We start from the raw sequence: 25,159 nt of genomic DNA on the forward strand, positions 1-25,159 counted from the left end.
AAGCATGCTTAAAGTGATTATGTTCATGTAATATCACGCCATGCATACAACTTATCCACAAAAAAAAAGAATCAATTATAACATGTCAATTTCGTATTCCAAGTTTTGACCCAATTCATTAACCATTGAGTTAAACATGAACCATCATTTTATAATTAATTTCCACATCACAAGTCACAAACACTCCCCACATTTACTGGCCACCAAACACAGTAGGGTAAGTGGGCACCTCTTACTTTTAGAACACCTCCACATTTACCGGCCACCAAGCACGGAGGGGCAATTGGACACCCATTTCATTTTTAAAGCATCTCCACATTTTCCGGCCACCAAGCACGGAGGGGCAATTGGACACCCATTTCATTTTTAAAACATCTCCACATTTTCCGACCACCAAGCACGGAGGGGCCATTGGACACTCATCAATCATTGTAACTTTTCCCCCACATTTACCGGCCTACAAGCACAGAGGGGCAATTGGGCACCTCAATACACACAACACATTTCAAAATAACCCATTTTAATAAACTCAACACACTTGACCCCAAAGCCATGTAGATACGATACAATGCAATGCAAATGGGTTTGCCAATATCATAGTTTGCCTAAGGTTCAAATCATTATTACAAAAATAACTAACATGAAGCATAAACAAGGCAAGCTCAACAATTTCCATAATCATCTCATATAGCAACATCAATACCAAATTCTCCATTGTTCCAACATCATGTGAATATCAACTCAATACGACTCAAATTCCACTTATAAACGTTACTTAAGTAAGTTATCTCATTTCCATTAAACTCCCAAGCTAAAGTTCCAAAATGATTTAAACCACAACTTCTATCCCCACACTAGTTTCATCAAATTATTAGGATTTACCCATTTCATAGTTTCCATATATTCCAATACCATATTAATGTCAATTTTAACATAAAACTATCAATTAGTTCAAAATCCCCATTTTACTCAACAATTCAAACTTAGGGTTTTAAAGAAAATTGGGGGTTTTCCTCTTTTCTTAGTTACATCCTCAAATCATCAATTACTATTTATCAATCTGCTAAAAACATTCAACATCCTTTGAAAATTTGAGTGAAAACCCCATTTGTGAATAAACAACAAGCCATTAATGTTTCTAACCCATAATCAACTCAAAATCCAAAAATGTCAACAAAATCCCAAAATGTCAACAAAATCACTTTGAATCATAAACATTCAAGGCTAAGAGAACTCCCTACCTCAAGATTGAAAGCAAGGAAGCTAGATCAAGAGCATCACTTCGAAAATTCAAAATCCAATCGGTTGAAAATGTTGATCTTCACTTGTTCTTCATCTTTGATGCAAGATCCATGGTGGGTTGTTGATAAGAATAGATGAAATCAAAGTTTTGAGGGCTAGGTTTTCGGACATGGAGGAGGGGAGAAGAAGAGAGAATCAAAAGTAAAGTTTTTGGGCCAAAAAGTTGATTTATAATGTTTGTTAGCGACTTGGTCGCTCGAGCGAAGGAACCTTGGCTCGAGCGTGGGAAAGAAGCTCTCAGGTTCTGAAAAACGCACTCTTTGCTCGAGCGAGCATGCTTTTAGCACAGAAACTCAAAATTGAAACAAGCATAACTCTCTCATTTGGACTCCGTTTTAGGTGGTTCTTGTATCCAAAACGAAGCCCCGGAAACAAGCTTTCCAATGATTCCGGCCTCACATACAAATTCAAAGTATGGAAAGAGAAAAGGGCAAAAGAGTGAAGGCTGGTCAAAAATAAAAATTCAAACTTGGAGCTTTTGATCTAATCTTGCCTAAATATCTTGTTAAGGCTCCAATTAAGGTTCCAAAAATCACCCAAGGGTCCACAATTACTACATCTAAAGTTCATTAGTCATCCCATCAATACCAAGAGTCCAACAACCAGACAAGTTTTAAGATGATGAGCACCAACTTACACCAATCTGATACGCATTAGAATCCGAGCCACTACATATGATATCATTTGCAGCATCAAGTCCTCAGATTGAAACCAACAACAAATTCAATTCCTCGAAATTAATGAAAACAACAAAGAAAGAAAATTTGAGAGAATTGAAAACAAATACAATGATGTATATGAATTGATTAAGAGAGACTGACCTATTCATGTGGGTTAGAGTTGGATTGTGCTAGAAACCTACAAAAAAAATTAAAAAAATGGAAAAGATCTTTCATGAGTCCCATAATAAAGCACTCATCATTTGAAAACCCATTAAAGTTTAAGCTACAGAATAATCAAACAAGTCAGCCTTCTTTTCCATCCAGCTAATTTGCTCCTAATCTTCTCCAACACAGGTCTCCAAGTGGCTTTTTCTGCTTGGATTAGCCCCTAGAGGTAACCTCAGATACTGTAGGGACATTGTCACACCCCACTTTTTATTACTCGGAGTCATTACCAAATTCTTTAACTTAATTCAATTTCAGAGATAACATGCGGAAATAAACTCATACATTCAATCCGTAGAAGTGATTAACAATACTCTCATTCGTATGCAAAGTAAATATTACATGAACTAACTTAATAAATTGCCCTTGGGCTTACATCATTAAAAGTACAAGAAGAAGGGTATAACCCTTTACAACAATGGCATTCCGCCAACATAACTGAGGCCCCGTGGCCAACAAATAAGAAGATCCAAATCTTGTAGCACACTCTGCTAAACACCTGAAAAAGATTCAACAACGTGGGATGAACATATAGTCCAGTAGGGATCTCAACATGATCCTCAACAATAACAACATTACAGATAGCTATGATCATGAACACTCATTCTCATACTAGAATAATAATGTGACAGTTTATACAAAATATATATATGAATATATATATGAACTTTTCTTGAAAACAATCATTTAATTCACCGCTATAAGCGATTTATCTTTCTTTTTTTTTTCTTTCATTAACCCCCGTTCCCAATCTTTTATAACATTAACAACTACTTAGAAAAATAGATTCACTAAGCCCATTACTCTTCCATTTGCCACACATACAACAGATGTGCCCTTTTCAAAACATATTTGGCATTTCAATGCAATTCCAATTATATCATAATTATCCATGCACACCTCTATAAAAAGAGAACAACTCAACTACATACATAAAATCAATCAATGAGTCAACTCGTCCCTCCAACACTGTAACAAATACAATCCACAATGTTTCCAGATACACTGAAACAATAACAAAACAACACTGCACTACTAGCTATATGCGTAGTAAGCCAAAGATACACTTCTCACCACAATCTACCAGTTTACCAGGCGCTAGCTGGAAGGGTATGGTACCTTAGATTATCAGCGCGTCAGTTCTCCAGGCGCTAGCTGGAAGGGTATGATACCTCTGATTATAAGCGCTGAACACATAAGTGTGTGGAGTCCATCCCCTATCTTCTCACACACACTGGAGTACAACCCCTCTCTTCTCCCCAACCGGTATAAAAATATAATGTAATTCAGCATTTCATTACATATGATGTTCAATCAATAATGGTGTAATACATACACAACAATTCAACACAACCTTATCATCCTCCACCGATGACCAAAATCTCCAGATGCATGCATATTATACATCTATTAACAGACCCAACTAACATGAGATTACAAAACTCAGCAACAATATGAAGATGGTAGTTAAAGCTATACCCCACACAAGTGTGTTCAATACTCAAGATACAACATTCCAATTTTATTATACTTGTTTCAAAATACCTTTCCCATTTCATAAAATGAATTCCACTTCCTTTGTTTTCACAAAAATCATTCCCATGGACAAAAGCCATACTTCATTTAAATTCACTACATTCTTTTCAAAGCCATTTCAAACTAATTATGCACATTAAGTCATAAACAATAAATTAGGGTCTTTCCTTCCTCTTTCTCAATATTGACCAAAAAGGCCCAATTAACATCAACAAACAACAATAACCACAATTAAGACTCAAAATACCTAAGTATTTTCCCAAAGATCAAAACCCCTCAATTAATTTATTAAATCAAGTAAAAGAAATTAGGGTTTCCTCTCCTATCAACAACTACATGCTAATTAACACTCCAATTAGCCCAAACCACAACTAATGATAATAAACCCAAATTCAACAACCAACCCCAGGTTCAGTCCCAATGATTTTCACAAATCCAACATGATACCATTTTTATGCAATACAAAAACTACCACATGTCTATCTATAGACGAAGTATTGAAAAGAAACAAGGAGAATCCCTACCTCAAACGAAGAACAAAAATGGAGAAGATGACCCAAAATCCAAGTGCTCCAAATCCACTATTTTTCAGATTAGAATGAAGCCCAAGCCGCCCTCTATCTTTCTTACAAAGAACTTAAGATGGATTCACACTAGAAGTAGATGAAAACCTAGAAAGAAGATGAGTTTAGAGAGAGAAAAGTCGGACCTAGGGTTTGGAAACTAGAAGAGGATGAAAAGACTGATCAAAACCCGCTGCTGCCTATTTAAACTGGACAGGCTCGCTCGAGCGAAGAAACCCTGGCTCGAGCCACCAGACACAAAACTCCACGCTCGCTCGAGCGACAGACATCTCGCTCGAGCGAAGGACTAAAAACCTGGGCAGCAACCACCTGCTCCCAAACACACACAACCTGGAACGAACAAGTCCAAAACATTCTATAACTCAAATTTAAAGAATTGAAGGATAGAAACAAGTTCAAAACAACAACCGAAATCCACGGAACTAAGTCCGAATACTACAACCAAAGGAGAAAGAACCGGGATCGCTATAACCTTCCCCCCTTAAAGAATTTCGTCCCCGAAATTAAGGATACGCCAAAACACAAAACCAACTGATCACACAACACCAACTCCCGAATCCCAAAGGAAGAAATTAATCTCACAACAAACCTTTAATCCCCTCTTACCAAAGAAAAGACTAACCAAGGGAAACATTCCAAATGACAACACTTAGGTACGAAAACCTCAACAACCCAAACCTTTCCCGAAACAATGACCAACAACTGACTAGCACAACAAGCTAAGTCACTATTCAACAACATAATTCTCAACCATACGACCAAAGCAAATCTTTTGAGCAAATTATAGGAAAACACTTTCTTGTTCAAGAGACATTTCTCAATGTAGACATTCCAAAATAAATCTTTCATTTTCCATGCGAAACTCAATAGTTTTGTAAATATATATATATATATATATATATATTTTCACAACCACGGTGTTATCCAAAACACATAATCATCCACAGTTTATTTTCCAAAAGATTCATTTGGAATTCCTCAAAACCGTTGAATTAAATCAATTTCTCAACAACGCGCTTAGATGGCCCATACACTAGAAAAAAGTTTTGTTTTCCAATTCTTTCCAAAATAACACTATCAACAACCATCACACACACAGTGATGCCACAAGCAACACAGAACATAACATTTCTATAATAATAGTTAATAGAAATAACAACAATACTATCAACACATAAGGCATAAGAAATTCATGGTTTTGCAATTCTATTCCGCCTCTTTTTACTTACCCAATTAAATAACATACACCCGGCTCAGAACCTGACCAAACAATTAAATGTAATAGTAACTCATTTAAAACATTTTTCACTTCACAATAGATAAGCATATGAGCTATATCAATCTTTCAATAGATACACATTTTGGTGTTGTATCATCGGAGTCCATCCCCTATCTCCTCCCAAACAATATACATACACATAATGTATATAAAAAAAAAATCCAATCATTCACAATGATAATTCAATACACATAATTGCTGTATTATAATAACCGTCATATTCAATGACACAACCGGATGATTAATTTCAGTTTTCCCTAATCAACACACAAAGTCTACAACAAACGAGACTAACCTCATGGTGACCAATGTCAACCCAAAACCCGATACCAACGAGCTGACTAATCAACTCAATAAACTCCACACTCAGTAATCCACACAATGATGTGCCACTCAAACCATACCCAATAATTGATAACCAATCACAATACAAACACTACCCCTACACAACCGATGGGGTCACTACGGACTCACTGAATAACAAGGCCTAAAACACGAACCAACATACAAGTACCATTCCTTCTAACTTGAGACACAAATCCCGCATAACCTTGTCAATACCACGCAATTCTCTAAACCATCTCATCAATCACATCCACTCACAGATTCCCATTCTCAACAAATAAACTCTAAAAGTGAACAAGGTCCACTGGCCGTCACAAGACTAACTCAATATACAGTACCAGGCAAGCAACAATACTAGGATCAATGATCCCATCAACAACTTCTCAATATAAATACTAGAGGGTTCGAAATTCCATACATACTCCCCAATACATGAGGATTAAACAAACAATACTATGCATACATATGCGATACATAAACATAGTGCCTCAGCATCCAACAGTACACCAGTCAACAACAAAATCAATAAACATGATACACCATCGGCCATCATACAAAAAGTCCCTCTCCAGGGTAACACTGTAGGGCTAACTAATAAGTCGCCCCTCGCGAGGCTCCCGAAGCCTGGCCTGACCATTTCTGGTACCGATACCGCCCCCGACCGGACGGGTACGACTGAGTCTGACTAGATTTTGAAACACTCGTAGAATTTACGCGCAAAGGACAAAAACGTCTACCATGGCTCAGCTGACCGCAAACAAAACAACCACCAGACCCTCTACTCTAAGGCTGGTCTGAAACCTGAACCTCCCCGAAACCCCCAACAGAAGGGTCCGAAACCCCTGGTGAAGAAAAGGAACCAGCCCCAGACAGAGCATGTTTCCGCCTCCACCCCTTACTAAGCCTAGAGTGCTTAGGAACCGTAGAACTTACCGAGATGGTCTCCTCCTCAACCCTATCATCACTTGCAACCATGGCCTCCACATGGGCCACTGCCTCGACTAGATTATAGTAATCCTTCCACAAGGATCCAGCTACCTTTTCCCGAATATCAAAACACAACCGCTTTTCAAACTCATAGCAACATCGCTCCCCTGTTGCCACCAACTCTGGAGCGAACCTCGACAAACTAGCAAACCGCATCTCAAACTGTGCCACAGGAGTATCATCCTGACGCAACTCCAAAAACTGATCCCTCAACCTTTCTCGAGCAGAGGGAGGGAAATACTTGGCCAAAAAGGCCTCGGTAAAAGCAATCCACGTGCTACCCACATTATTCTTAGCATACTTCCACCAATAACTCGCATCACTCTTCAACTAAAAAGTCGCCAAAGAAACCCTCAACTCCTCGTCTTCGACTCTGAGCATATCAAGAGTCTTGGTAATCTGTTCCAACCAACTCTCTGCCTCCAACGGTTTAGCCTCCCCCACAAACTCAGGTGGACCGGAGCGAAAGAACTCCTTAGTAAGTTTGAGAGCATGCCCGCTGCCGCCCTCAGTGCGAACTAGGGCATCTTGCACTGCTCTCGTAATCTCACGTGCGACATCCACGCCGACAGCCGATGCTGCAACGACGGGTGCTAAAGGAACTGATGTGCCCCTACCGACACTCCTACTATTCAACCATCCTCTACTCCCTCGTGTAGACATCCTATAAAGTACAAAGGTAAATTACACTTAGCGCAAAACACTATAGCCTTCTCCGAGGCACACTCCACTATTGTTAAGTCACAAGACACACTTAGTCTCAAAATTATATCTCTATTGCATACAATCATGTAGACAGATAAACACATAATCGAATCAAGTCCACAAAGATAGCCACTCATCCCGGAACTCTCAAGGAATTCCTATCAGAAACCACGTTGATCAGGCGCGTTTCCAAGAGGACCTTAAAGCAAGTTCACCGGCTATGAATACTATCCAGGAGACTGAATCCCATGCTCACATAAAAGCAATACATAAGTCCTAATTCTCATGGTATCTATATACAACGTCCTTACTACACGCAGTAAACCCACTGTGATAAAAATCACTTCCCACGAGCTCAAGGTATTCAAACCTGGCAGCTCTGATACCAAGTTGTCACGCCCCACTTTTTATTACTCGGAGTCATTACCAAATTCTTTAACTTAATTCAATTTCAGAGATAACATGCGGAAATAAACTCATACATTCAATCCGTAGAAGTGATTAACAATACTCTCATTCGTATGCAAAGTAAATATTACATGAACTAACTTAATAAATTGCCCTTGGGCTTACATCATTAAAAGTACAAGAAGAAGGGTGTAACCCTTTACAACAATGGCATTCCGCCAACATAACTGAGGCCCCGTGGCCAACAAATAAGAAGATCCAAATCTTGTAGCACACTCTGCTAAACACCTGAAAAATATTCAACAACGTGGGATGAACATATAGTCCAGTAGGGATCTCAACATGATCCTCAACAATAACAACATTACAGATAGCTATGATCATGAACACTCATTCTCATACTAGAATAATAATGTGACAGTTTATACAAAATATATATATGAATATATATATGAACTTTTCTTGAAAACAATCATTTAATTCACCGCTATAAGCGATTTATCTTTCTTTTTTTTTTCTTTCATTAACCCCCGTTCCCAATCTTTTATAACATTAACAACTACTTAGAAAAATAGATTCACTAAGCCCATTACTCTTCCATTTGCCACACATACAACAGATGTGCCCTTTTCAAAACATATTTGGCATTTCAATGCAATTCCAATTATATCATAATTATCCATGCACACCTCTATAAAAAGAGAACAACTCAACTACATACATAAAATCAATCAATAAGTCAACTCGTCCCTCCAACACTGTAACAAATACAATCCACAATGTTTCCAGATACACTGAAACAATAACAAAACAACACTGCACTACTAGCTATATGCGTAGTAAGCCAAAGATACACTTCTCACCACAATCTACCAGTTTACCAGGCGCTAGCTGGAAGGGTATGGTACCTTAGATTATCAGCGCGTCAGTTCTCCAGGCGCTAGCTGGAAGGGTATGATACCTCTGATTATAAGCGCTGAACACATAAGTGTGTGGAGTCCATCCCCTATCTTCTCACACACACTGGACTACAACCCCTCTCTTCTCCCCAACCGGTATACAAATATAATGTAATTCAGCATTTCATTACATATGATGTTCAATCAATAATGGTGTAATACACACACAACAATTCAACACAACCTTATCATCCTCCACCGATGACCAAAATCTCCAGATGCATGCATATTATACATCTATTAACAGACCCAACTAACATGAGATTACAAAACTCAGCAACAATATGAAGATGGTAGTTAAAGCTATACCCCACACAAGTGTGTTCAATACTCAAGATACAACATTCCAATTTTATTATACTTGTTTCAAAATACCTTTCCCATTTCATAAAATGAATTCCACTTCCTTTGTTTTCACAAAAATCATTCCCATGGACAAAAGCCATACTTCATTTAAATTCACTACATTCTTTTCAAAGCCATTTCAAACTAATTATGCACATTAAGTCATAAACAATAAATTAGGGTCTTTCCTTCCTCTTTCTCAATATTGACCAAAAAGGCCCAATTAACATCAACAAATAACAATAACCACAATTAAGACTCAAAATACCTAAGTATTTTCCCAAAGATCAAAACCCCTCAATTAATTTATTAAATCAAGTAAAAGAAATTAGGGTTTCCTCTCCTATCAACAACTACATGCTAATTAACACTCCAATTAGCCCAAACCACAACTAATGATAATAAACCCAAATTCAACAACCAACCCCAGGTTCAGTCCCAATGATTTTCACAAATCCAACATGATACCATTTTTATGCAATACAAAAACTACCACATGTCTATCTATAGACGAAGTATTGAAAAGAAACAAGGAGAATCCCTACCTCGAACGAAGAACAAAAATGGAGAAGATGACCCAAAATCCAAGTGCTCCAAATCCTCTATTTTTCAGATTAGAATGAAGCCCAAGCCGCCCTCTATCTTTCTTACAAAGAACTTAAGATGGATTCACACTAGAAGTAGATGAAAACCTAGAAAGAAGATGAGTTTAGAGAGAGAAAAGTCGGACCTAGGGTTTGGAAACTAGAAGAGGATGAAAAGACTGATCAAAACCCGCTGCTGCCTATTTAAACTGGACAGGCTCGCTCGAGCGAAGACTTGGTCGCTCGAGCGACCAGATACAGGAAAGCCTCGCTCGAGCGAAGAAAAGCTCGCTCGAGCCAAAAACTCGATGCTTCAGGTCTGCAACCCAGAAGCTCGCTCGATCGAAGAAACTCTCGCTCGAGCGAAGAAACACTGCTCTTAGGTCTATACTAGACGCAAACACTCACTCGAGCGAAGAAACCCTGGCTCGAGCCACCAGACACAAAACTCCACGCTCGCTCGAGCGACAGACATCTCGCTCGAGCGAAGGACTAAAAACCTGGGCAGCAACCACCTGCTCCCAAACACACACAACCTGGAACGAACAAGTCCAAAACATTCTATAACTCAAATTTAAAGAATTGAAGGACAGAAACAAGTTCAAAACAACAACCGAAATCCACGGAACTAAGTCCGAATACTACAACCAAAGGAGAAAGAACCGGGATCGCTATAGACATATTCTTCACTTTGCAATTCAATAATTAAGCAAAATCATTGAAGGAATCCTCTGCTACACCCACTCCACAAACTACACTTTTGTGGTAGTTTATTTTCAGCCTAGACAATACTTCAAAGCGTCTTAAAATCCTATTTAAATTGCTAACTTCCATCACATTAGATTCACAAAAGAGAATTGAGTCATCTGCAAATTGTAAGTGGGTAACTGCAACATCATTAGATCCAATTTTCACTCCCTTAATTAAATCCTGGTTATGGGTCCATGAGAGTAATACAGTTAACCCTTCAGCTACAATGTTAAATAAGAAGGGGGATAGGGGATCCCCTTGTCTTAGGCACCTTTGTGGACTAAATTCCTCTGTTGGAGATCCATTAACAAGCACAAATCACCTTGCAGTAGTTACAGATTCCTTCATCTAGTCTACCCATTTTGATCCAAAGCCAAAATTTGAAAGCATTGAGAATAGGAAATCAATTAACTGAGTCGTAGTTGTTAACCAGTTAGCTAGAAAAAGGAAAAAAACTAATAGTAAATAAGAAAGACATATCAACAAAGTAATTATATAGTCTATTCAAATATATAAATATTTGGGGCCTCTTCAATGTTGGAGGCCTTAGACAAATGTCTTAATGGCCTATTAGTCAAAGACGTTACTGATTAAACACATTGCATTTGCAGAGTTGACTCCCCCCCCCCCCCCCCCTCAATTTGTAAATACATTTGAAGGCTTTTTGGACTAAAAGTAGTCTCTATTTTTCTAACTTTGAATGTACTATTTTGTTTTTCTTGGAAATTATATTAAATAATGGTTGTTGTTTATTGCTTTTTTCTACAAGAGCATGAAGATACTTGAAACAAAGTAATGCCTTTAAAAAATTATTGTTCTTCTACTTTTGGGGTCTTTGATTTATTGATTCATTCTAAACTAGAGTTTATATGGGTTTATGTGTGGTATGTATGGTCATGCTACTACACCCCTTTTGAGATGTGCACCATATGTAAGTTATAACATTTATGATGTTGATTACCACAAATGTCATAACTAAATGAGTTATAAGTAAAGAAAAAAATATGATATGGTTATATGAAAGAATAGGGGCATTCTTCAAGTGTGAGCATGAAGGTTTGAGTCTTCTTTCAATCTTTACACATCCCAACATCCTCAATCACTGGGACCAACATTGGGTAATGCTCTTTAGACTCTTATGAAACAATGAATCTGAGTACCTCCCAAATTCATAAATTCAGGAGTTCCTTGAACAAAATTGAAAAGATTTGTATTCTGAAATATAAATCCGAAACTGTTCACTATCCAATCCAATTATGATATACCATGAACAAAGATTTATGAAACTGATGAGAGGACCATGTGAGAGGTTTGTTAAAAAATAAAAGTGAAAAAAAAAATAGAGAAGCAGAATTGCAATGTATATATATAATTTAATAAGTAGCCAGAAACTAAGAGGGGAATAGACATCTTTGCTTGGACACTAAAGTAGAGTTGGGGCTGCTTGAAAACATCCCACATATATTGATTTATTAGTGCAGAAATTTGGCCTAATTTTCAAAGGATTTACACTCTTGTATCCTAATTAATAAGCTATATACTTATTAGAGTTATAAAACCCTTCCTATGTAATTGAAATTATTTCACATTAAGGATTTACACTGTTGTACCCGGACTTAGGTTCCGTGGAGTTGGTTGTTGTATATGTCTTGTTTACATCCTTTACTCCTTGCATTCGAGTCTTGAGTTGTGTTGGGCAAGTTTGAAACAGGTTGGTTGAACTTAGAAACCAAGAGTAGTTGCCCAGATTTTGGCCTTCACGCTCGGGCGGGGATTTTGACGCTCGAGTGGGCCCTTCGTTGTTGTCTGTCCGCTCGAGCGGGGTTTTCGACGCTCGAGCATAGTTTTCCATCTTCCAGTTTCTCCTCTGCAGAGTTGTACGCTCGAGCGGGAGTTTTGACGCTCGAGCGGGTTGTTGTGTGTGACGCTCAAGCGGGAGGGTTGACGCTCGAGCGGAGACCTGGTTCTGTAAAAGTTCTGGAAGTGTGTATTTGCCGCTCGAGCAGAATTGTTGACGCTCGAGCGGGAGTCTGTGAGTGACGCTCGAGCGGGGCGTTGGACGCTCGAGCGGGGCGACTGGGTTAAAGCTCCGTGTTTTGACTTTTCAAATCACGTTTTCCATTTCTCTTCTCTCTCTTACTTTTCCAAAAACCCCATTGTTGAGCTTCTCACTCTAGGACTCTACCTTCTCTCTAGGTATTGATCTAGTAGGAGTGATTTGCTCACCTTTGGCCTTTACAAAAGAGTTGTTGATCGTCGAGGGCTACCTTTTGATCCGAAAAGTTTGTGGTTTGGAGCACTTCCGTTTTCTTCGTCTTCTCGGTTGGGAGTCATCTTTTGAGGTAGGGATAACCTACTCCTTACTATGGGTTTTGTCTTTAAATTTTAGTAGTTTGAGATGTTGGGGTTAGTTTGGTAATTTTGTGAAAGTTTGAGACTTTTGTGCAAATTTATAAAGTTGGGGTTTTAAATATATAAAAGCCTAGATGCATGTTTGGCATGGAAAGGTGGAATTAATGTTAAAACATTAATGAAAATGGAACCTAAGGGTTGTAATGTTAATTATGAAAAATGCCCAAATTACATTGGTTAATTAATTTGTAAAATTAATTGTGAGAAACGATGAATTGAATTGGAAATGTTGAGATTGGGAATACATGGGATTAAAGGGTGTAGTTGGATTTTATGTCACTCACCTAGTTGGAAATGTCGATTTTATATCCATTTGTTGCATTTATTTTCTGTATAGAAATAACTGCTTTGGGCTATCGGTGGAGGATAGTCTTGGTTGTTGTAGACAATGCATGATGATTAAGCAAACTAAAACTAATCACCGGAATGTGTCATTGAGTATGACGGTTGAATGAATACATTAAATGTTATGTATTGGTTGATGATGTGTATAATTATTGTTTATATGCATTGGGATGTGTTGGAGGAGATAGGGGATGTACTCCGCAGTTTAGAAGATAGGGGATGGACCTCTAAACCGGATATTGTTGGGAGGAGATAAGGGATGGACTCCGTAGATAGAGCTCATATGCTTATCTAGTGATGTATTAACAGAGCTCATATGCTTGTCATTGGAAGTGTGATAGTGCTCATATGCATATCTGTGGAAGTGATGATATAGCTTGTATGCTTGTCTGTTGTTGCGTGATATAGCTAGTATGCTTATCTATTATGAAATGGGAAGTGTTTGATATGAGTTACTGTCTCATATGAGTTGTTGGCCAGGTCCTGAGCCATGGTTGTAAATTGAGAATTGAAAGGAATTGGAAAATGGACCGTAATATGGACTTGTATGTCATGAAACTGTAAAGTGTGATAAGAGAAAGTATCACTGTTGGCCATCCATCAACTACTAATCTTTTAGTCATTGTTCATATTTGGTTTAGTGTATTTCTACTAGGCTGTGGCTCACCCTATATGGGAATATCATTTTCAGGTACAGGTAGCATGCCAGCTCCAAGGACATAGCTTGGGAGGCTAGAGGCGGACACACTTTCGTTGCCTTATTCCCTTTTTGTTGTATTACATGTAAATTCAAGCCAAAGGCTTAATGTGTAAATGAGTTAGTACTCTTTTATTGTAACCAAGTGTTAACTTGGAAAGCTGTAAGCCCGTAGGGCATTTGCTTTTGTCGTTAACATGTAATACTTATTGTAATAGAACTACTCTGATGAATAGAAGAATGTCTATCTTTATTACCAATGCATATCTATATTAATGGGTTCAATGTGATATTTTGAGGGCGTTACAACTTGGTATCAGAGCGTACCGGGTTCGAATACTTTGGGTACGTGGGAAGTGATTAGGATCACAATGGGTTTGTCTCGCTTGATAGAGACTTAGATGTAGTGTTATATGCTACATGCTTTATTGATAACATGCTTATGTGACTATGTGGGTATGGGATTTAGTTTCTAGGATGTTGATTGGATCCTTGGGTTTCTATGAGTCTTGTTGGAAAGGCACTTGATCAATGCTGTTTCTAACCAGAACTCTAGTAACGCCTCGGGACTATCATTATCCGGAGATGAAATTCGTAAGTGCTTATGTGTTTATGTGCTTACGTGGAATGAATTACAGTTGTCCATGCATTAGGACGTGAGTGTTTAGTTTTGGCACATTTGTGAATGTGCTAACGTTCTGTATTACCTTTATTAGGATGTCAGGGCGAGGAAGAGGTGCTAGGCGTGGTAGGCCTACGAGGCAGGAAGTACCTTTACCAGATGATATTCCGGCAGTGCAAGAGGGAGTTGGTCAGGCCAACGTGGCCGAGCCAGCGGGTCAGCAGGCTATGGGCACCTTGGCCCGAGAGATAGCGGGAGCTTTGGGTATTCTCAGAGCTGAAAATCAAGTTACTGAGGCTGGACCTTCTTTCTTGAAGAGGGAGTTCTTCTGGTCTAACCCGGACGAATTTGTTGGGGATCCGAAGGAGCCACTTAAGGCTGACGAGTGGTTGGAACAAATGGAGAAGACGTTCAAAATGCTTGGCATCGAGGACGGGGCTCTTAAGGTGACCTTGGCATCCTTCCAACTGAAGGGAGATGCGGGTCAATGGTGGAAGTACGAGAAGGGCAGTGTGGGTGGTGCATGGGTGGCATTTGTGAATGCTTTCCAGGAGAAGTTTTTATCTTCAGCTGCAAGGGAGAAGCTGAGGGAACAGTTTTTCTAGCTTAAGCAGCAGAGCTTGTCAGTGGCCAAGTTTGAGGCTACTTTTACTAGTCTATCCAGGTTTGCACCTGAACTAGTGGCGTCCGAGGAACGCCGTTGCTTTGAGTTTGAGCGGAAGCTGAGGCGAGGCCTCAAGATGAGGGTTGGTGGATCTTTCATCCAAGAGTATAGACGGTTGGTGGATGCTGCAGCTCATATGGAGCTCTTGATGCAGGAGGAGGATGAGGGGCAGAGAGGCTCCAAGATGAGCCAAGATGGTTAGGGCGATGGTAGGAGACAGAGGGGTTCCAACCCTCAGCAGTCTCAGGGTGGTCTGGCTAGGTCGACCTTTCCAGTGCCGAGTGCAGGCTTCGAGAGAGGTAGTCAGGGGGATTTCACCTGTTACAAGTGTGGCCAGCTGGGTCACAAGTGTGGCCAGCTGGCCAGCTGGGTCACAAGGATACGAAAAAGGATACACTTCGTGCGTATCAAGTGCCGCACACGGAAGACACGATTCGAGGTCACCACGAAGGCCGGTTAAGCTTCAAAAGTGTACTTTCTTGCACTTTCTTGAAAGATGAGGGTACCAATCAACAAAACTGACCCAAACAAGGGCCTTGGAGGTGCATCGACCACAAGGAGAAGCCATCGGCCATCAAATGAGCTTATCGGCCAAATATTTAGCCGATCGGCCAAAAGTGGTAGATTCAGGGCAATTTTGTCCATTTGCTTCGGGTCTTTAAATATAGGGTTCCAAACCATATATCCTCACTTCTCCTTAACCGAAATTCCTTGCATTCTCTCTCTAGGGCATTTTTCCCCCTTCGATCTGTGTTTTTCCTTTGTTTTTGAGCCTCTCGCAACTTCCGATTCACGAAACCCTCGTTGTTTTACACACTTTGAACCGATTAGAAAGTGATTTCGGTGTCTCCTTCTCGATTTCCACCACTTGGGGTTTGTTTCCCTCGAGTTTACCTCGATCTTCGTTCCTTTTCCCACACTCTGACCTTTTCTCCCATTTTTCACCCCTCGGGGTTGACTTTTGGTTGACTTTTTGCATTTTTACCCATTTTTCACACTTTCGACCACTTGTGCACTCTTCTTGAGATGGCGGACGATATTCCACAGGATGGGACTCCCCCAGAGATGGACACGGATCCTGAGGTTGAGCTCCTACCTCTTAGCGTTCGACCTTTCGACCCGGCGACATACCGGCCCGCGGTACACATATTGCCTCCTGATAGCATTCGCCAGTTCAGGAGCTACGCACGAGGTGCACCATTGGAGCTCTTGCTATGCGAGCCAGAGTCGCACCTTTCTTACGGTGCCGCTGAGGTATACCCTTCCTCTTTACTTTCTGCAATGTAGATCATATATCTTCGATAGCCGATTCTGTCCTTTAACTGATTAACCCAAACACACTTGTAGATCACATACTTAGTTCACCGTGAGCACAATCACACGATATCTGTGTAAACTCGAACCCATACACACACACACTGCATTTTCATCAATTCTGAATGCATTCAAAATACTGTATTTCTAACACTGCTTCGCATCTGTTTGTCTTTGAACACAGGGAGATTCCCATGCCTTCTGGGGGTATGGGAACACCATCGCCTAAGGTTAGTACATGGAGTTGCCCGACGCGGTTCGCCATATCATCAATCAGGCTAGTTTCAACATTTTCTGCTATAGGAGAGATGGCGATGACTCCCTTCGACTTCTCCATGCTCACCGACATCGGAGTAGGGGGTGATCCGATTCCCTTCGATACCGATATGGGCGAGTGGGATGCTGCTGTAGCACGTCCGCGGGGGACCCCGCTACAGTAGTTCGGACTCTCGATTTTTGTTGTCGCGGTTTTTAATCTGAACCAAAGAGTCCTAATCTGGCAAATCGTTTTGAGAAACAGATTTTTGAAAAAGTAGTGCCAAACATGGACTGCTTTGCCAGATACAGAGTCGCCACCTAAATATTTTTAAAATGGGGAAATTTAGGAAACCCTGACTCGGTACCGAAGGCCACATGTCCGTCATCACCGGAGTTTGTCTCGGCTCGGGAGCTTGGGTACGATCGGGGAAGGTCAACTATGAGCACCCCCTTTCGCCCGGTCCGAAGATCGGCCTCTACTAACCGTGATATCCGTTTTTGAAAACTTTATGTGTTCTTAAACCGGTTATTAGCCTAGAATTACTATGTTGTGCGTGCAGCAAACAAGTATAGACCAAATCGCCCAAATTGGAACAAAAACATTTCATGTTTGTTTTGAAATTGGTTTGCTACTCGCAAGTAGGCTAAAACGCGGGTTTTGCCACCCTCAAATGGGCTTTTAGAAAAGATGATTTTGTCACTATCTAGTGGGCTTTAAAACTCACAGTTTTAATGCATTATTCCAATTTAGGTAATTCAACCTCCATCCACAAGCATTCAAGCAGTTATATCACATAAGCAGCTAGCCTCATGGTAATCATGCTATCATGGAAACATTTACACGCATGCGATATGCTAAAGCATAAAAGCTTACCTAGTACTCCGTGCCAAAACAGTAAACTAGTTAGCAAAATGTGTGTGTCCTAGTTCATGTTAAATTGCCTAATGCAACACATACAAGATGCAATTTAGATAGGCTCGGTGAACCTAAGCATGGCATATGTAATGCGATCAATTATCACATATTCGATTTGTAAATTGAAGTACAAATGCAGTTAGCGTGATGTACCGAGCCTAATACATGCAGTACAAATGCATGAATGCACGCATGCATAGCATAAGGTATGCTGAATTTAGACATGCCCTAATCTACCATCGTAAGCAGGTAAATAAAAGGGAAGAAAGAAGTGGGGTTGGAAGACATACACACACTCACCCACACTTATTACATCTTTACCCTCACTCAGAGGGTCCAAATGAATATTACAGTCCCAAAATAATAAACAAATAAAATATTACAGTCCCAAATGATAAACGAACAAAATTATTACAAAATTTCTAATTTAATTAAAAGAAAAGATAGCAAAGGAAAGAAGAGGATGGCCGCAGCCTCTGCCTCAGGATGCGCGGATGATGCATGCTCGGGACTCGGCTCGCCCGAAAAACCCATACCGTACCCCTGCCACTTCTGTTTGTACTGCCTTGTCTCTCTGAAAATTGCCCAAGTCCTGGAGCAGGTTCCTTACATGCTGCAGGGCACCACCGGCCAGACAGAATTCCCACCGGCACTTCACAATTTCCACCGGCATTTATTGGATTCATCGGCACTCCAGAGATTGCCGGTCGGCACTAAATTCTGCCGGTCGGCAGAAACTTCCTGCAGAAGACAATTTAACAGCAAACAGAACAGACAGTGCATGGCATGGGGTTTTTAGGTACATGTGAGCATGGTTATGCTTCCTATCATGTTTTGAACTCAAGGAAGCATGACCCTCGATCTTCGAACCATCAATGGTGCATGGTGGCTCAAAGAATCAAATTTGCCATTTGATATAAAGATGCATGCAACAAACAAAATGAGATCCGAAGCCTTATCATGTCAAAGTCAAAGGCCCCGGTGACCGAGAATCAAGGTACATTACATCACTTGAAGTATGAATGTCCCTTGACTCTCATATTTGGCTTGACACCCCAAGCCAAATGATGCAATGCATGTTATGCTCACAAGGCTCAAAATACAACATGATGCTAATTATGCAAGATATGCCAAATGTCATGCAACAAGTATGACAAGTATGCAATGCTAAGCATATAAGGTGCAAATGTGGTGCAAACATGGTCCAATTTGACCACGGGATTGATATGCTACAAGGCTTAATGGAACAACCATGCAACAAACATGAAGCAAGCATGCAAGAGGGCCTTAAGCCATAAAGGGACAGACCTCGATCCGCCCCAAAACAATGGCCAAAAGATGTCCAAAAGGTGGGCCAATACCCATGTTAATAAGCAAACTTATGGTCCCAAGGTTAAGGCACAAAAGGGAGACAACTTACCCCCACCAACATGACCTCTCATGGCATGATTAAAACAAGTAAAAACAGAATTTTTACATGCAAAATGGGACTCCAAAACCTCCTAAAATGGCAGCTAAGATGACTCCCAAGAGGCATATGCACCAAGGCTCATTCCTAGACATAAGAGGGTACACCCTCAAGGCATAAAAGAGGTCATGCATGCACACATACAAACATGATTCTTGGACTAAAATGTGGTCCTAAATGATGTTAAATCATGAAGGTGATCACAACCATGCATGCTAGAGGTCAACATGCTCAAAGTTTTCAAGCCAAAATACATAGCACCCATAACAAACATGTCAAGCATGACCAAATGGATAGCCAACAGACTTTAAGCATAGAAAAATAATACTAAAAGCTTCATGGAACTAAGCCAACACACACAAGAATCATGGCCTAATCATGAGATGCACTTCTAAGCAAAATGGAGCAATACAAAGCAAGTACTACAAGCATACAAGGAGGCACAAATCCGGCCAAAAACAGAGGTTACACATGACCTAAAACACCTAAAAAACTTCTAAAATGAGGCCAAGAATGATCAAGCACACATGCTACCCTTTCAAGCCAAAAAGCAAGGAAACAAAACAATGAAAGGAGGGGGGTGTCCCCCCCTTATGCAAGACTTCAAACCACTTTTTTTAACACTGAAAATCAACTGGTTTTTAGTGGTGAAAGGACCAAAACACTGAAGTGAACAAAGCCTTACCAAAGAGGCACCAAAATGGACCAAACAAGGCCTAGAAGGGTGAGTTTGCACTCAAACCACAAAACGACCTTAATGAAAGTTCTAAAGCATGAAAATGCAAGCCCTTTTTATGTTATACACAAGAGCTAAAACAGCAAGCAAGATAGGTAAAAAAAACTATTGCAAGTTTGGGGAATATAAAGCAAGATGCTCACCCTTGAAGATCCTTTGAAGAACAAATGGTCTAGCCCTCTTCTTTTGATCAAAACCAGTCCAAAAACTCAAGATACAACCCCCCAAGTCCTTCAATATTGGAGCAAGGTGTAATGGTGTGTGTAATAATGCAAAAGTAAGGTAAAAACACACTTTTGAGCTAAGAAACACACACAAAGGAGGAGAGAGAGGGAGATATAGAGATAATATGTATCTATATCTCTAAGCTCTGGTTTTTGCTTCTAAAAGTCTAACCTAAATCAAAGAGGAAGGCTCTCCTCTTATAAGACTCCCTCTTGCAAAGCTTATACAACAAGCTTGCTTAGAGGGAGATCCCTCCATACACTTGTATGGAGGGAGACAGAGTTGGTGCCAGCTATCACAGCTGGCACAAAATATCTCCATAAAGTGGATGAACAGTGGTCGGCTGCCCAAAAATGTCATTTCGACAAAAAATAGTGCCGACCGGCAACAAATTATGCCGACCGGCAAACAAAAGTGCCGATGGCAGCAAAAACCAGCCGGTGGCCTCTAGCCACTGCCGGTGGTGTGTGGGGATGTCTCACAAGGCATTCCCTGCCCATCCAAGGCAAAAGACAAGTGTTTGGTGCAAAACCAGACACTAAACAGTCAAGTTCGGAGATCCTGAGGCAGGGCGCGCGAGCCGAGACCTCCGGGAACTCCAAACGAACACAAACATGGATAATCACCGAGTGTTCAAACGGTGATGTCCAAGTCTTGAGGACGGTCAAAAATGGGGTGTCTACAGTTGCCCCTCTTTAACAGAACTCGAAAGTCATAACAATGACGGGAGTGAATGTCAAAGCCCAGAGACGACCCATTTTTGACAAGGCCGAAGACTCAGACAAACATGCAAGACAATTAAGGTATGCGCCTGAGGCCAGGGGCGAAATGCCAGACAATGCACAAAGCCAGACATAACTTATGATCATGCAAAGAAAGCTGTAACGAAGCATACATGCGACAGTTTTAAGCTAGCATACACCAAACTACACTACAATGCAGAAAGGATACAAGAGAATTATGCAATTCTCAATACATCTCACTCGGGAGATACAATACCTGTGCGGCTCGTCTGGTTACACCACCCTCAAAGGAACCGTACATACAATATCGTGCCTGCAAAGAAAACAAACTATATAGGTACAATATTGTTAGCAATATGCAAAGTAATATACTCGAAGTGCGTGACAGCGCAAAGCAAGTGGGGGGCATAACAATGCTGTGAAAATACAAACATGTAAGTGGGGCCTGCGGCCTACGCAGGCAACGAAATTGATCATAAGCATGCGGTCTACGCAGGTAATGTAATTAACATGCGGTCTACGCAAGTAATGATATCGAACGATTATGCGGTCTACGCAAGCAATACATGCGGTCTACGCAAGTAAAGAAATTGAACAATAATGCGGTCTACGCAAACAAAACATGCGGTCTACGCAAGTAATGAAATAATGCAAACATGCGGTCTACGCAAGTAATGTAATTAACATGCGGTCTACGCAAGTAAAGAAATTAAATATGCGGTCTACGCAATCAAAACATGCGGTCTGCGCAGGCATTGAAATTAAATATGCGGTCTACGTAGGTAATGTAATTTAACATGCGGTCTACGCAATCAAAACATGCGATCTACGCAGGTATTGAAATCAAATATGCGGTCTACGCAATCAAAACATGCGGTCTACGCAGGTAATGAAATTAACAATGTGGTCTACGCAATCAAAACATGCGGTCTACGTAGGTATTGAAATCAAATATGCGGTCTACGCAATCAAAACATGCGGTCTACGCAGGTAATGAAATTAACAATGCGGTCTACGCAATCAAAACATGCGGTCTACGCAGGTAATGAAATTAAATATGCGGTCTACGCAATCAAAACATGCGGTCTACGCAGGTAATGAAATTAACAATGCGGTCTATGCAATCAAAACATGCGGTCTACGCAGGTAATGAAATTAAATATGCGGTCTACGCAATCAAAACATGCGGTCTACGCAGGTAATGAAATTAAATATGTGGTCTACGCAATCAAAACATGCGGTCTACGCAGGTAATGAAATTAACAATGCGGTCTACGCAATCAAAACATGCGGTCTACGCAGGTAATGAAATTAAATATGCGGTCTACGCAATCAAAACATGCGGTCTACGCAGGTAATGAAATTAACAATGCGGTCTACGCAATCAAAACATGCGGTCTACGCAGGTAATGAAATTAAATATGCAGTCTACGCAGGTAATGAAATTAACAATGCGGTCTACGCAATCAAAACATGCGGTCTACGCAGGCATTGAAATTAAATATGCGGTCTACGCAGGTGATGGAATAACATGCGGTCTACGCAAGGAAAGAAATGATTACAAACATGCGGTCTACGCAGGTAATGTGATTAACATGCGGTCTATGCAAGTAAAGAAATGATTACAAACATGCGGTCTACGCAGGTAAAGGAATGTACTATTACGCAGCATAATGGAAATAATTTGCGGAGTTCACAAAGCATGAAAAGGATACGGGGCGGGACATTCTTCGCACGCATCGAGCATTGCTCGCAGAAGTTGTGGCCTGAGGTCAACTCGAAGGTTCACGTTTCGAAGGCGTGCTTTCCCGTATTGTGAAGGCATCCAACGATGTGGCTGTCTCGAATAAAGGTGCGGAAGGTGCGTTAACCGCAAGGGGAGTTTCATCGGTACCAATTCTGATACCTTGCTACCTTGTCACTCTATGCTTTACTTTCCTTTTTACTGGTAATTTAAGCACATTGCACTGCCTCGGGCAAGTTTTATTTTTTTTCTCAAAGTTACACATTTTGCAAAACACGTGATGGGAATGAAACAATCAATTTTGTTCAAAAGATGTTGCATTTGTGGATTTTCTGTGCATCGCATCGCAGGGTATCATACCACAATGTGAACGAAATTGATTTATTTTGGAAATTTGCAATCGTAATAATCAGGTAGCGAACCGACTTACAACTCGATAAGCAAAACAAAGACACGATGCAACCAAACAAGTGTGAGTACAACTCGATAAACAAATTAAGAGCTCAAAGAGGGCAAAATACAACTCGATAAGCAAATGTTCAAAAATTCGACAAGCAGACCGGCGTGACTCCGCAAGAACCGATTGCCGAGGAGGGGTTGGAGGTGGTGAAGTTCCCCAATTCTTAGCATAAACAGCTCAGAAAACTAGAAGGAAGCCCACCGGCTTGGTGTAGGAACCATCGGCTGCAAGGAATGGCTACCGGCCATGAATCTGTTTGGTCGGCAAAATGAGATGGCCGGTCGGCAGATTTTTTGGCCGGCCGGCACTTAGTGAGGGGACCACCAGAATGTTGACACATGTCCCCCACTCAACCTTATCTCCTACAAAAGATCCCAGCTTCGTAGTTTTCCTCATTTTCACACTGATTTGCTCCAATGGAAGAGTTTCTTGCTCAAAATCTCACAGCTTGGATTGCCAGCTTGGATGGCTCGGAAAAAGTGAATTTCCAGGGTTTTGGCATAAATGCACTATTCACTCTGGGTCGCACCCCATTGCACCTCCCATTTCTTCAAGCCGTGGCAAGGTTTTGGAATCCGGTGACGCATGTCTTTAGCTTCACCGGGCAAGAGATATGTCCTACCTTTGAAGACTTCCAAGCCTTAATGGAGTCCGAGCGCGACGAGGAGCTCCTGCCCCAACTTAATTTTGGTCATGCCCAATCCTTAGGGCGCATGTGTGGACTGAGCATGCGTGACGCCCGGTCCCTAATTTGTGACGGGATGTTGGACATTCCGAGTTTGGCCAGCCGATTTTCTGATGCTGGTGATCGCAACAACCATCACTGGCAAGGCTTCCGGCGACATGCCCTCTTCTTGTGCATGCTATCCCATTTTCTATTCGTCTCAGGCTCTGGAGGGGCTAGCTTCCGGTTGATTGAGGTTGCCCAAGGCTTGAGGGAAGACAAGAGCTGTATTGCCATGACTCTGGCCGAGACGCTAATGGGCTTAGACGCCTTTTATCTTCATGAGACGACTAGATTGGTGGGGAGTCCACTACTACTACAGGTAATGTTTTTCCACCCAATCTCGCATTTATGTATTGCTCACGTCACTCGGCCCTCGAGCTCGATCTTTTCTCAGAAAAACCCCATTCTCACTTTTCTCTCCTCGTACATCTCTCTATTCTTTATTCTCTCATTTTTTTTATCCCTCCCCAAGTATGGTTGATGGACAAACTGCAGGTGGTGGACTCCTACCCAGCATATTCAGCTCGCAGCTACTTCTTCCGACATCGTCTAGTCAATGCCTTGGATAAGGAATGGTGGTTCGCTTGGATGTGCCACTTGTCCGCAGACCGTATTGCTTGGCGGTGCCCTTGGCTGAACCTTCCGGCGATGAGTTATAACATGCCTCAACAGACTGGGATTCAACTGATTGGTCTCACTCACTGTGTATTCTACTTCCCATTCCGGATTCGGCGCCAATTTGGCCATGATCAGACCTGCCCGCCAGAGGGGATAGAGTATCCTGCTGCATTCCCAGCCCAAGGCGCACAGCTTGCTTGGCAGGCCACCGCGTGGAGGATGAGAGAACTTCTGGCCCCCGCTCCTACTTTCAGTTGCGCTTTGTCTGATGAGTGCGTAGATTGGCTTAATGAAGAAGCACAGATTGGGCCCAGCTTGGCATCAGAGGCTTCGACCAGCTCTGGGAGGGGGCGCAGGAACACCTGACTTGACTATGCCCCAGATTTATTGCTTTATTAGTACTTTCAAGTTTTCTTTATGAATGTAATAACAAGCAACTTCGATTGTATACAAGAGCAGGAGAACTCTGTTTTGAAATCAATGAAATTAAAAGTTGTGGTACTGAAAATTTTCCGCTTTGGTCCAAAAATGGTCAAAGT

The sequence above is a fragment of the Camellia sinensis genome, chromosome 2 (genome assembly GCF_055761805.1).
Source record: "Camellia sinensis isolate YWXY chromosome 2, ASM5576180v1, whole genome shotgun sequence".
NCBI classification, from domain to species: domain Eukaryota; kingdom Viridiplantae; phylum Streptophyta; class Magnoliopsida; order Ericales; family Theaceae; genus Camellia; species Camellia sinensis.